Raw genomic sequence first — 13510 nt, forward strand, 5'->3', positions numbered from 1 at the left:
TATAGAGCTCTGGGCGCTTGGTCACACGCGGTCACTCGCGGTTGTTGACTTCAAGAATCGCATCTGCATTTTTGTGACCTTCTGCAGTTGTGATATGCGAGACCGTGGTCTCAGTATCTTGTTAAGTGAGAAATATGTTCTGTCTAGATGGTTTATAGAGCTGTGCGGAGGGCAAGCCTTTCATCTTCACACGAAGGGCCGTAGCACAGAAGGTGTTCTATGGTCCGCCGATTCCCTTGCAGTTTATGTATTCCATTCAAGTAATATTAAGTCTAAATGGTGCAAATACATGATTAGTACAAAATACTTCATTTATGCTTTTCGCGAAACATGTAACCTCTTGAGCAGTTGGATTTTTTCCGTACTTATAATATTGTATAATCATTTTCTGGAGTTGTGGTAATTTACTGTGAAGACTGTTCCGCATATACAGTAGGTGCAAGTAGCAAATCAGCGTTTTGTTTTATTGTAGATGACTGAATCATCACGCAATTTTCTTATTGGACGTAATAAAGAGATTTATCTGGGGATCAGGTGCTACTTGAAAACCGTCCCCATCGCTCGTCGGCCCACAAAGCACTTTTGTTCTTCTTGAGGGCGACTTGCCTTATGTGAACGCCTTTGACTTGCTCAGGCCCTCCACGTGCGTGCGCGAACTCACCGCGTTCGTCCTCAGCCCCCCCCCCCCCCCCTTTCTCTATATCATCCTTCTATTCCCTCTTTCCCGTCTCCCAGAGTAGGGTAGCCAACCAGACGCATTTCTGGTTAACATCCTTGCCTTCTCTCTTTCTCTCCTCCTCCTCCTCCTAGCTGGGGATCAGGTGGAGCGATGGAGAAGCATGTATTTCCTTATCTTGCACTTTACTTATATGTAGGCTAAGACGCTGTAAGTGCTCGAAAGTACTAGAAAGAAATGCTAATGGACGTGAGAAAACCTGGATAAGAAACAAATAGAGGGCGACGTATTGTTACACCAAGGCGGTGAGGTTGAAAGAAACAAAATTCAAGCTCATGCACATTGTCAGTACATTGACTCTAGGCTGCACGAAACAAATCAATTCAGCACAGAAAATAAGGCCCTCTTAGCGATGTCAGGAGAAGGCCACGCTCCGAGAATAGTCCTTAAAGAGATCGAATTATTCTTCATTCCTTTAAACTTAACGCACCGTTCTCGCTTCTCGTAGGCATAAAGCGGACATGTTAATGGCACATGTAAGATGTCCTGACCTGGTTCGCCACAAGCACGTACTGATGTTTCAGCGTGCCCTAGTTTACGTAGGAAGTGGTCAGTAAAGTCCACACCTACACACTATACTCGAAGTTGATGAAGCAAAGTTTCCACGTCTCTCGGTAAAATCCCAGACAGTCTCAATTTTAGTTCAGGGTCCACTGCGCACAGAATAGATATTTTCGCTGCATCATCGATCCATATAGTCAAAGATCATTCTGTGAAAAGTTTCATCACAATGCGCCATATGTAACGACTGAACAGAGCAATAATGCACATGTCTTCTTCTTCATGGGCTCGTATTGCTATTTCGTCTCTGTGGTCGTTCCTGCATAATCCAGTGTGTCTGGGCATCCACTTAACTGCAACATCAATGTGCACAAGATACTGTGCTGTGCACATATTTCGCGACTGAGGCAATAATTTCACTGAACGATGTCTAGGCGTGAATGTCACACAGGAGCTCTAGCGCAGTTTTCGAGCCCCAGCAGACCGCCTAGCTCCCAAGCCCGCCACTCCCACTAATAAACTACATTGCTTCCAGTTTAGCACATAGCTGCGCTGCAGTTTAAAAAAAAATTAAGCCAGTTCCACGCCTGTGAAATGTGATGAAACAGCGGAGCTCTGCACGCGTGAGTGTATAGCGTAATGGGTATGACGCTCGCCTTCGGACCGTGAGTACCTCGGTTGAAATACAGCCTCACCAAGAAAGTTTATATTGTTTTTTTTCTTTCTGTCTCTCTCCTTATTTCTCTCTATTTCTTTCTCTCTCTCTGTGTCTCTCTCTCTCGCTCTCATTTTCTGTCGCCCATAGCAAGTTGTGTTACAATCGTCGGTAAATGCAACCATATGGTCCCCATAACTGCATGTTCTGAAAGCGTGGGTGTCTAGCGCAATGGTTATGACGCTCGCCTTCGGACCGTGGGTACCCGGGCTCGAATCCCGCCTCGCCAAAAGAGACGATTTGATTTCTTTATTTCTCTGACTCTCTGTCTTTCTATTCTCCTCCTATACTCTGCTTTCACTCTCTCCAAGCTCGGCGATGCTGCGCACGACAACGAGGCCAACCTAGCGAGGCCTTAACAGCTCCGCTGTAAAAACATTTATGCGGCTTTACGGGCTAGAAGCACGACCTGATTGTGAGGCACGCCATAGTGGGGAACTCCGGAATAACCTTGACCACCTGGGGCTCTTTAACGTGCGCCTAATGAACGGGCATTTCTGCATTTCGCCCCCATCGAAATGCGGCCGCCGCGGCCGGAATTTGATCCCGTGACCTTGTGCTTAGCAGCACAACGCCAAAGCCACTAAAGAATCACGGCGGCTCTGTGCTGCAGTGAATGCATTGAGATAGAAACACTAAGTTCAAGAATGTTCACTTGAGGTTGGAATGACAATGATTTACGGTGAGCTATACTTATTACACCGCCCACCTGCATATACGTTTATCCGTTTTCTGCCTGCATGCTTCTCGTGAAGTTGAACTGAAACAAGCTGGACAGCAACCAAGAGACGAACCTTGAATTTCGTTTTGATGCCTTCTATCTCGACCAGTGACGTTGAAAAGAAAAGTGCTGCAATCATTGCCATTTACCGGTGCTAACATATGGGCAGAAACTTGGAGGTTAAAAAGAATCTCGAGAACAAACTAAGGAGCGCACAAAGAGCGAATGAACGAAAAATGTTAGGCCTAACGTTAAGAGACAGGAAGAGAGCTGTGTGGATTAGAGAGCAAACGGATATAGCCGACATTCTAGTTGATATTCATGGAGTTGAGCAGGCTATGTAATGCGTAGGATGGATAACCGGTGGACCATTAGGGTTGCAGAATGGCTACCAAGAGAAGGGAAGCGCAGTCGAGGACGGCAGAAAACTAGGTGGGAGGATGACGTTAGGAAATTTGCAGGTGCAAGTCGGAATCAGCTAGTGCAAGACAGGAGTAATTTTAGATCAAAGGGAGAGGCCTTCGTCCAGCAGTGGACATAAATATAGGCTGACGATGATCTCTACCCACACTTCGGACTGCAGGTGAATGGGCGTACTTACCTATGGTGTACGATTATTAAATTGCGTCATAGTACATTATTCTCGTGGCTACATACGCCTGCATGTAGAGCAAGCGTATGTAGCAGATTGCATATTTATGTTGAATACAAGTGTGTGAGAATCACTACATATCTCGGAACGTTTAACGTTGTTCTCCTGTTTCAAGTGTGTCGCTCGAAATTGTATATTTACATTGTATACTATGCGCACCTACTAAGGTCTCAATAAAAAGGCTAGCGTTATTGAAAATAATGAAGTAGATTTTAGGGTATAATTTGATATTTTCCCCATAATTGTCATAACAAGGCTGCTACAGAACTACACTCGTCGACTGGCCTGAATGAGCTGGATTGATTGATTTCCAAAATTCGGATAGCTTCTCTTTGTCGTGATACAATAATGCATTTTGTTTGTATTTACGTTCGTGTCAGTTTTCACTTTATGGCCAATTTTTTTATGCCACCTGTCAGCACAGTAAAAATCCTCGTGTAGTGGTCTTCTTTTGACAATGAAAGACTGGAACTGTGTGCCACTTAAAGCCGGCTAGATGACAGAGTATTCACAGAAGAAAAAATAATTTTGTTCTTTTCAACCCGCTTCCTTCTCACTCATTGTAGGGTAGCAAACCATGCGCAACCTAGTTAACTTCGCTGCCTTTGTTTTTCTTTCTCTGGCTCTTTTCACAGTCCCCAAAACAAGAAAAATGAAAGCGCCCTGTACGTTCTACGGGCCTAAGAAAATAGACCCTCAAGAAGCCTAAGGACAGTGCAGTGATTACAAGCTGAAAAAAAGTCATGAATTTTGGTCACAGTCCCTACACGTTGTACAAGTCCAGCTGTACATCACAATGAAAAGAAAGTAGCTGCAGCACAGACGAGAAAGAAAAAGACAGACAAATATCCCGCAGAAAGCAGCTCATCAGTGTGTCTCTGTGTTACATAAACAGGCCTAACCTGTAGCTCTTCTTCAAATGTGCACGCGTGTCTGGACAGCGTTATTTCGTTTTAAGCTCTCGCGCGCCATGCCAGGCGTCCGAGCGGCGTGGTCTGCAAGCCGCTCTTGCACACATTATCATTCCGCTGTTGGCGGTGCCTTCCCTCTCGATGAGATGGTGCGCATGGTTTAGCCATTCAAAAGAACAGAACTTTTGAGCAGAGCGTCCTACGCGCGCTGTGACCTGTGCAAGTCTGCGGGAGTTCTGTTTATAATCTGTTCTTCTTCTCTGCCCACTTTGCCCACCCCTTAGTTGAAAGGGTTCGCAAAGCATTACAAACCAATACACGAGAGCCTCTCCTGCTGTAGGGTTAGTGAAATGCAGTGTGCACGGCGCTCGAAAGCAGAACCCGCTGCTGCTTCAGGCCATCCGGCGCGCCAAAGCAAGCGAGTTCTTTCGGTCTGGAGGGAGGACAAGAGGCGAGAGAGAGAAAGAAAAAGAGAGAGACGAGTGGCCAGACGCTTCTTCCATGGGTCAGACACGCGAGCCTCGACTGGCCCGGTTGCGCCGGCGCGGGGAGTCGGAAACGGAGGAAGCGATGGGGAGAAAACGGAGGAGCACCGGACGTGACGTCACATGAGGGAGAAAGGAAAGGCGAAACCTCCCGGAGAGCGTTCCGCTAGAGGGGGAAACGAGGGTGACATACAAAGAGAAAATGTCAAAAAGAAATTGTCAGGGACATGTCGGTGGATGGGAGAGGCGCCTAGGAAGAGAAGACGGGATAGGGTGACGGAGGAGATTAAGACAAAAGAGAATATATTAAATGACCATCAAAAAAAAAAAAAGACAGACAGTCCCGAAGCAGGGAATGGGATCAGGCTGAGAGACCCACCGCACGCCGTTGGTGTGGTGGGGAGGGAGGAGTGCCCAGAAGAAGGGCTCCACGGCGGGGCTCGGACGCCGGCTTTCCGCGCGCCCGGGGCATTGGCACACGCGCTGCCACTCGGCGCAGACGCGCGCACCGCTCCGACGACGCGCTTCAGCTCCCGTGCCGCTGACGTGTGGAGGAGAAGCGCTGCCTGCTGCTGCTGCTGCTTGCCTGCTAGGAAGGAGTGAAAGTGCGCTGTGTACGGAGGGCTGAGAGGCAAGGAGGGTTTGGGCGCTAATCTCTTTGACCGGTCCCCGAGGCAACGAGGCTGCGCATTCTGCCCATCGAACACCGTTCGCTCCGCTTGTTTGATCGGTGAATTAGCGGGCCCGCTCGCTACACTCCGCTGGTTTTTGTCTCCGAGAGCTCGGAACTCGCTGACGTGGTCGCCGGCACCAGTTCGACATGGGTTAGGCTGCCCTGAAAGGATAGGAACTTCTTTCAGCCCAAGAATTCTTGAACTAACCACCGGTAAAGTTTGGACTGTTTGTCCCTTGGTCGTCGCCCTTTTCCTGAATCGTCACCACTTCGGCCACGAAAAATTTCGGATGACTCGAAAGAATGGGTTCCATGACAATGCGCCCTTTTCAACTTGCGGTAAGCACCTACAGATTTTTCTTCGTGCTGTCGTTGATAAGAGATATAATGCGCTGTCACGAGAAATGAGTGTTATTTAAATACAAAAAAATCTGGGATAATATACTTCTAAGGAAAGCGCGTATTTCTCTTCCATAACCATCCCGTTGAGCATTGTGTAACACAGTTTGTAATCGCTAGAGCAAAATATAGGCTGCTAAGGAACTGTGCTCTTCAAGAAACAGTACCCTGTCTGAAAGAAAAATGATTACTGGAATCGTATGAGAGTGATCGCACATCACGTTTCATTACGTCGCAAGCACTAACAACAATATGAACAACTATTTTGGAACTCGTTTTCTCCGAAATAAGTCTTCCAATTTGGTGATTACATGTTTGTATTTCATTTATTCGTAGGCGAGTCTCTTACAATAAAGCGGTCCTTGTCCAGAATGTTTCAGGTTGCCGTAATCGGCAACCTGTACTCTTCGTGGGTGTTGAATATTTTAAGCGGCGAAAGCAGTGATATCCGCGCTCATTAGCGGTCATACATTATAAGTGCCCTTCACTCGCCTTCCCGACCTTAGAGATCCAACAATGGGCTGAACACGTTCAAAAGCTTAATAATTTCGCAATACTAAGTGCCTCTAACTAATGAATATGAACCGGCTAAATAGCTTTCCGACTACTTTGCTGGCCACAGACTGCTCCGATGTATACGTCATTCGGCTGTAATATTTTAAGGGGAAAATGTGACCTGTTATTGTGAAAGAAATGAACAAGGAGACTATTTTTCCCCGAGTGACTTTTACTTCGGCTTTTAAAGTAGCAGCACTTTCTTAAAATTTAAATGTATAAAAAGCCATTGCCCTGTAGTGACGCTCGTAACTTTTCCGCGCTAGCATAGGACAAGAAGTAAAAAAAAAGAACACTTTGCAAAAGAATAAAGATATAGCAACATATATAAGCACTCAAGGAAGAGTTTCGGTAAAGTTCTAGAGGTAGGCAAAGAACGTGCCGCTTAAAAAAATGTGCACGGTAATATTATGAATGAAAGGTACGATCATTACTCCAAGCGCATTACAAGAGCCGTGTCGAAATGAAGTTGGTCTCCCCTCACGAACAACACGTGGAAACGACAAGAGCATGGATTCATTAAAGCTGCGCCGAACGACCCGCACATGTCTAAAAGCGGATGGTCGGCAATCGATCTTGTCGAGCATCATTAGGAGACCAAGCGGACGCCCGTGCATAACGAGGTTACATGAAGATCAATAAACAGTTGGAAAGATAGAGCAGAAAAATTATGAGGTTCGTCTCTTTTCGAACACACAAGTCGATAACTTAATTATTGTTTCGCGTGGTTTCGCAGACTATGAGGCTCGAACCAGTGGAGTAGCCAGAACTTTTTTTCTGAAGGAGGGGGGGGGGGGGAGGGGTGGCACCCACTTGACCGTTGATGGGAGAGAGAAGGGGGTGGGGGGCTGGGAAGGGTGCATACTAACACAGAAATTTGAGAGGGAGGGAAGGGGAGAGGGCATGTGGCTGGTGGGCCACCCCCTGGCTACGTCACCGGCTTGAAACAGGTTGGGCAGAGTGCGTCATTGTTTTTTCACTGCATCTGAAGAGTTGCGGAAAGGTCCACTTCAGCTGACAAAGCTGCACCAGACAGAGACAAGAGAGATAACGCAGAGAAGTTATCGAGAAAGTGTCTGATCGACTACCCTACGCTAGGGGAGGGGAACTGGAAGATAGAAAGACGACCGGGAGAGAGAAGGAGGAAAGGCGCGCTGAATGCGTGCATTTGTTTTTCTTGCGCTATGTACAACAACACATTCGAGCACAGGCCACTGGAATGCCCAACTTTCCACACTTGCTGCTCTTTGCTGCTGAGCAAGTTCCACCCACATAATCTGGCTCGAACTGCGCTTAACAATATCTGGTTTCCGAAAGATCGAGCGAGGCTATATATGAGGCTCGATATGAGGCTCACAAAGCTGCGTAGGTTTTCTTGTAGACCACGCGTCTATAGGCTCAGGTCTGTATTGCTCGTACCCTACGTGTGATGCGATGTGTGGGAGCTGTGTCCTTAATTCCTCTTCTTTTTTCTATTCTTTATCTTCTTCCTCTCTTTCTCGTTTTCTTTCACTCTCCTCATCAAGCGGGTGGGCTTGAAGAGGAGAGAGAAATGCCCCTTTTAGGAGAAAATTGCTAGCCCGCTTGTCCTCCTTCGTGTTGTTTTTATATGTTTACATGATTTACAACAATAATGACAATATGTACAATACACAAACACGGGTACAAAAGCAACATCTACCCAGAAGCATAGTTTTTCTTATAACAATCACTAGAGGGAGCTCCGTGCTAGTGTCTACGTGATCTGCAAGTATGGCAGTTCATCAAGCATGAGAACGATAAGTACAGTACACATGACTTCACCTAAACTTCGTTCTTCATGCTTCAAACGGCCACGAGCCTTTGCGAACGGATGGCTTTGAACAATATGTTGTGTCATAAACGCAACAATTTCCAATTATTATGCATGTGTCCTGAGACATTGCCTTGCCGTGTACAGAAAACTCTGGTTGCTTAGAAGTTTATAAGGATAAAGCACAAGACATAACGTCCCGAAAACGTCAAAAGCCACAAGCATGATGATTAGACAAATCCATGTATTGCACATCGTCATCCCGGTAGCTGAATGACCACAGAACTACAGTTTACTCAAGTAATTTTTGTAGAAAATTACTAAAGTTACAGGAGGAAGGAAAATACAAACTGACACAAGAAGCGCTTGTTCGTGTCAGTTTGTGCTTTCCTTCTCTGTCGGTGTTCTTCTCATCCCCTTTTAACATGAGCTGTATACATAGCACAAAATAATGAAAGTACACCTCTAAACCATGAAGTTCATTGCTCTGCTGAGCGTTTGCATGCGCACAAACAGCGCCACGCAGTCAAAGGCATTCGCACAGAACAGTCGCCCTCAAAAAAGGCAGCGGACGGGACTATCTGCAAATGTCAAGCTCTAGTAATGAATATCGATCGCCCAGTAGTGATTTATCTAAATAGTATTTTCCTTATTGTTGCTTTGTTTTCCAGCATGATGATCACCGAGTTAAAAGAAAAAACCTATAGAAATCCGAGGAAGACATGGAACCCCCCAGAGCAACACAATGCTCTAGTCTAAGGAAATAAAAAGAACGACGAAGGAAGTTAAATCCTGTTGAATTATTAAAGTTCCTGGTACCGCAAATAATTTGTTTCGACAATCTACAGAACGGTTATAAGCTGCCTATTCACTTTGCCCATGCAACATTTCTTTTGTCGATTACTGTATAACAACTTCTTTCATGTAATTCATTTGGAAGTGTTTGAACAATTATGAACCAAGGGATCTCAACTGGCTAACAGCTTCCGTAGACTGTCTGTGAAACTTGCATAGACAAAACCTCAAGTGAAGAATCATAGTTTAGTTGAACTCGAATGGCGTTCCGCAAGCTGTTAAATTCGTTTTTTGTCAAGAGCGACGAAACTTCCGCTGCGCCTAAAGAACCGGATGGCGCTGGGAGGCAGCGACAATAGAACACTTCCGTTTTGGAAGCCTTGGCATTAGCCACTGCATAAATTGTGTGTGTTTTGTTGTTCGTGACCATTTCTATAATAAAAGCTATGGCTCCCTTAGCAATAAAGTTCACCTTATTCCGCGTTTATTTTTCTTTGGAGTGCATGAGCCATGAAAACGCGTTTGAAGAATGACACAACAGACATTTCATTGAGGAGCAACAGCGAAAGAGCCTTCGTCTACGCCAACACTTTCACAAACCAAAAAACAAACAACCAAACAAACAAATAAACAAAACAAACACACGAACAAACAAACGACACTAATGCTGCTGTGAAGTGCTTAGCTTTAATAACCTTCCCAAGTCAGTTTATCGATGATCTTCGACTACATTAAAGGCTTTTCTCATGGTAATATACACTTAAGTATACCATCGCTGCAAAAGATACGTATGACTTCAAGGAGTAGTCTACGTTACCAGACAGCCCTTAAAAAAAGTGGTTGTTAATATAATGCTAGATGAATAAGTAATCCAGCAATGATGAGCATGTTTGTCACGAAACACTGGCCTTTTATAAACAGTCATGACTGCTTCGGTAGTCTCGCAGCTACCACCGGTCCTCGCGCGTATGCAGAGACAATATCCTGCATGCCACAGGCATAGCGCGCAAAGAAGCTTGAAAACATAGTTGTTTCAAGTTTGAAGTTTCAAGCTTATTTCATCGGCCTCTGTGATCGTTTATAGTCCTGTGCAACGTCCTGCGTGCACGCAATGCTCACCCTCTACTTCTTTTCTCTTTTTATTCCCTTTGTCTTGCCTTCAGTGAAGGGTAGCAAACCAGACGCTCCCTACCTTTTGTCTGTTTTATTCCTCATTCTCTACATCAGGAAGATAAAGACATGCTTGCAACACTCATTGCATAAATTGTAACTGAAAACATCTCCTTCCACAAGAGTATGAAATTCTGGCACCGTTACATTGCATTGTCACACCTTGACTACATCTCCAAAGGTGCCACAATGTGGCATAATCAGCACCGTCAATGGTCACACGCAATGCCTACTCCACATGCCCTGCGCTTTCTCCTTCATGTCAGAAACTAATGACCATTGAGTGAAATAATTATGGCCAGAGGGCCATAGTTGGATTCGTTCCCATAGTACTCCACTTGAATATTTCAGCATAGTACGCTGTATTGTGGTGGCATGCGTACATGGAAATCTCTCAGGGCATCAAATGAACATCTTGGGGGTAGCCGCGCTAAAACACACTAGGCTTCACAAACAAATTGTTACCACTTCACAAATTGTTTTGGCAAAGCTCGTTATTGCTTCACAAATTGCTTTCGTAAGCGCAACGTGACATTTTTCACTTACCAATAAGTTACAATACTATTATTTATGTTACAATTATTTAGTATTTGCGCCTACTCATTTTTTTCTCCCTAAAGACAAAGTCATGCGTCAAAGCTGCGCGCAAAAGCGATCAGGCAATCTCTAATGAGTTGGGAAGCTTTGCTTCGTTGGAACTATAGCGTTGGTGGAGGGTAAATATCCTTAGCGGGGTGAACACCGGATTGCGCTGGTAGGCTTTCCCGCATAAAGGTGGGGTCTGGAGATAACGAGCTATAGCAGAGAAGCAGCAGCAGCAGCATTTTCCGCGCGCCATCAACGCACTCCGTCGCCGGGGTGATCGTTCCGCGTTCGCACGTATGTCTGGCTCATCGGCCTGGCTCGATCGGCTTAATGAGCACTTCGCACTGGATTGCAGATCAGGAAAAGTGGCTGTGACGCGCCGTCACTTCCGCTTCCGCGCCGCAACCGCTGCCACCGCGCATGCTGATGCGCTTCCAGATCCCTTTGAACTGAAGTGAAAGGTGAGAAGTGCATCAGGGGAAAATCCGCAAACTAAAATGTTACAGCACGGAAGCACTCGCCAGCCGCCTCCTCTATAATTGGGAGTCGGCGTACGCTTCTGTTGCTCAATTTTGAGAAGAACAGTGCTTGAGACAGTGTGTGTCAGCACATGCGAAGCTTTGTATACGGTACGTGGGCTCTGGCGATAAAGCAAGGCTTCGTAGTGGAATCACGTTTGGATGCCGGCTCACCGTGTAAGATAAGGTGTGCGTGCTTCTGAAGTTTCGTCTGCACTGCAATTTATCATGCAGCCTGCTAACTCTGTTGGGTATTCAGTGCTGCCATTAAAATGGAACAAAGTGTTAATAATCCGTCCTAGAGGGTCACCTGACGACAGCCATCAGAGTGAGCTCTTGTTCTATACCACGGCATAAATTTCAAGCTTTCAGATTTTTCCCCTGCGGGATGTATTCTAAAAGACAGTTTAAAAGACAGTTTAACAGACGTGTCGCCTCTCTCCGAGCACGCTATCGGAAGCTCAACGTGCTCGTTAAAACGAAAGCGAGGGAGCGCGCGACGCTACGGTCATGATAAATGACTTCCAATTAGTTCCCCAAAGTAGGTTTGACGCACTTTTCGGCGCCCGTGTATACGTTTTAGAGACTTAGTAAGTCTTCTAAAAGCAAAGTGCGTAAAAAACATTGGCGATGGGTGCCAGCTTGTGCCATCCACTTGCATTTATGTTGATTTTTTTGCGGTGTTCCTTTTTTCTTTCTTCTACTGCTTCACGACAGCGTTCTTCCTCTCATGCGCGGGACCTTGCATAACATTGTGCGTGTATAGTAAAGCCAACAACGGCAATCATCTTAGCGTCTGTAGGGTACTACACTTGAGCATCAGCAAACAATGTAGGAAGGATAAACATGCGGTTTACAAATTGAGATTCATTCTTACATGATAATGACGCGCCACCAATTTCCTCATTTGTTACGCACTACATATACCCTTGTAATGTGCCTAGCCGAGGTCCACACGCTCCATCTTTTGATGGGGTCTTATAAGGTGAAGTCACATTAAAACCTTTAATTGTTTAAAAAAAATACCTGATAGAGCGAATAATAAACGCTTAAGCATCTACCATTTTTACCGATACGTAATACAAGTTTCTAACGCTTGCAAAGGTTCTGAATTTTTTCTGGGAGAAAAATCATTTTGTGTGGCTGAGAGTCGGGTCATGCACCGTTTGGAGGACTTCTTCATCTGATTGAACTTCTTTCCTCGAGAGCCTACTTGAGCGGTTCAAAATATCGATAACCACTCGATGCAACATCTGTAGACACTAAAAAGGCAAGTCTTGAATAGCCGCATCTATTGCACAGATAGCGTAAGGACTAACAGTATGATGCCATGACATGCAAATGAGGAATTTTATAAAAAATTTAAGGTTTTCCTTTACTGGTCCTTGTAATTAAAAATTAGTTGTTATTTATTTATTTATTTACATATTTATTTATTTATTTATTTATTTATTTATTTATTTATTTATTTATTTATTAATTTATTTATTTATTTATTTATTTATTTATTTTACAAGTACTAGCAGCCTTGTTACCAGGCCTTAGGCAGGAGTGGGCGTTTGAAACAAAACGCGAGTATGAAATATGATCAAACAAGATAGCAGACACTGAACAAGAATCTGCATAACAAACAACAGAAGAAAAACCTTTTAACAATCATGATTTGACGGGTATAGAGACGCGGGATGAATGCCATGGTTTATTCACAAAGTGCAGAAAGAAAGGATGAAACTGTTGGACAGTCAACAGTTGTGGCGGGTAATGCGTTCCATTAGGAAATCGTACGAGGGAAAAAAAGAATTTTTAAATGCATTGGTACAGAAGAAGTAATGTACTTCGCAAAATACAACAACGATGGACGGATAGACAGACAGATAGATAGATGACATTTTTCTCTGCATATTACGTGTTCAAGACGGCGTTGTCTGGAGTTAGGGCAAAATGAAATAGAAGTTACGGTAATACCGGCTCGGCACACCTATACAATGTAATAATTTTTGAGCATGCTAAAAGCATCATGCGGCAAGAATCGGTGGTACGTGCGACCAGACACTATACAGTCATTGTGCAGCTAGGGATGCCACGCCATCAAGACTGTTGGAGCTCGACTGCACTGTGACCCCCGCACACGCTCACCGCGCGTGGCCCTGCCAAAGGCCCGAAGCGTGCAATCAGGACTCCTTCATCGCTGCGGGAAATGACCGGCCCATCAACCAGCTTCCTACTCAGCTTCCGACTGACACCAAGCGCTCTGTCCCCACCCGTTTCATCTCCACACAGTAGCACGGGGTCGGGATTGAGC

General features: G+C 45.2%; 1 protein-coding gene across 1 annotated transcript in view; it reads left to right on the forward strand.

The window, feature by feature from the left end:
• Window positions 1-5164: 5164 nt before the first annotated feature.
• Window positions 5165-13510, forward strand: part of LOC119456093 (hemicentin-2) — an 80949-nt gene continuing 72603 nt past the window's right edge. Inside the window, exon 1 of the mRNA XM_037717693.2 lies at window positions 5165-5733. The gene's annotated coding sequence lies outside the window, so the exon portion shown is untranslated. The remainder of the gene's footprint in view (window positions 5734-13510) is intronic.

The sequence above is a fragment of the Dermacentor silvarum genome, chromosome 6, assembly GCF_013339745.2.
Source record: "Dermacentor silvarum isolate Dsil-2018 chromosome 6, BIME_Dsil_1.4, whole genome shotgun sequence".
In the NCBI taxonomy this organism is placed as follows: Eukaryota; Metazoa; Arthropoda; class Arachnida; order Ixodida; family Ixodidae; genus Dermacentor; species Dermacentor silvarum.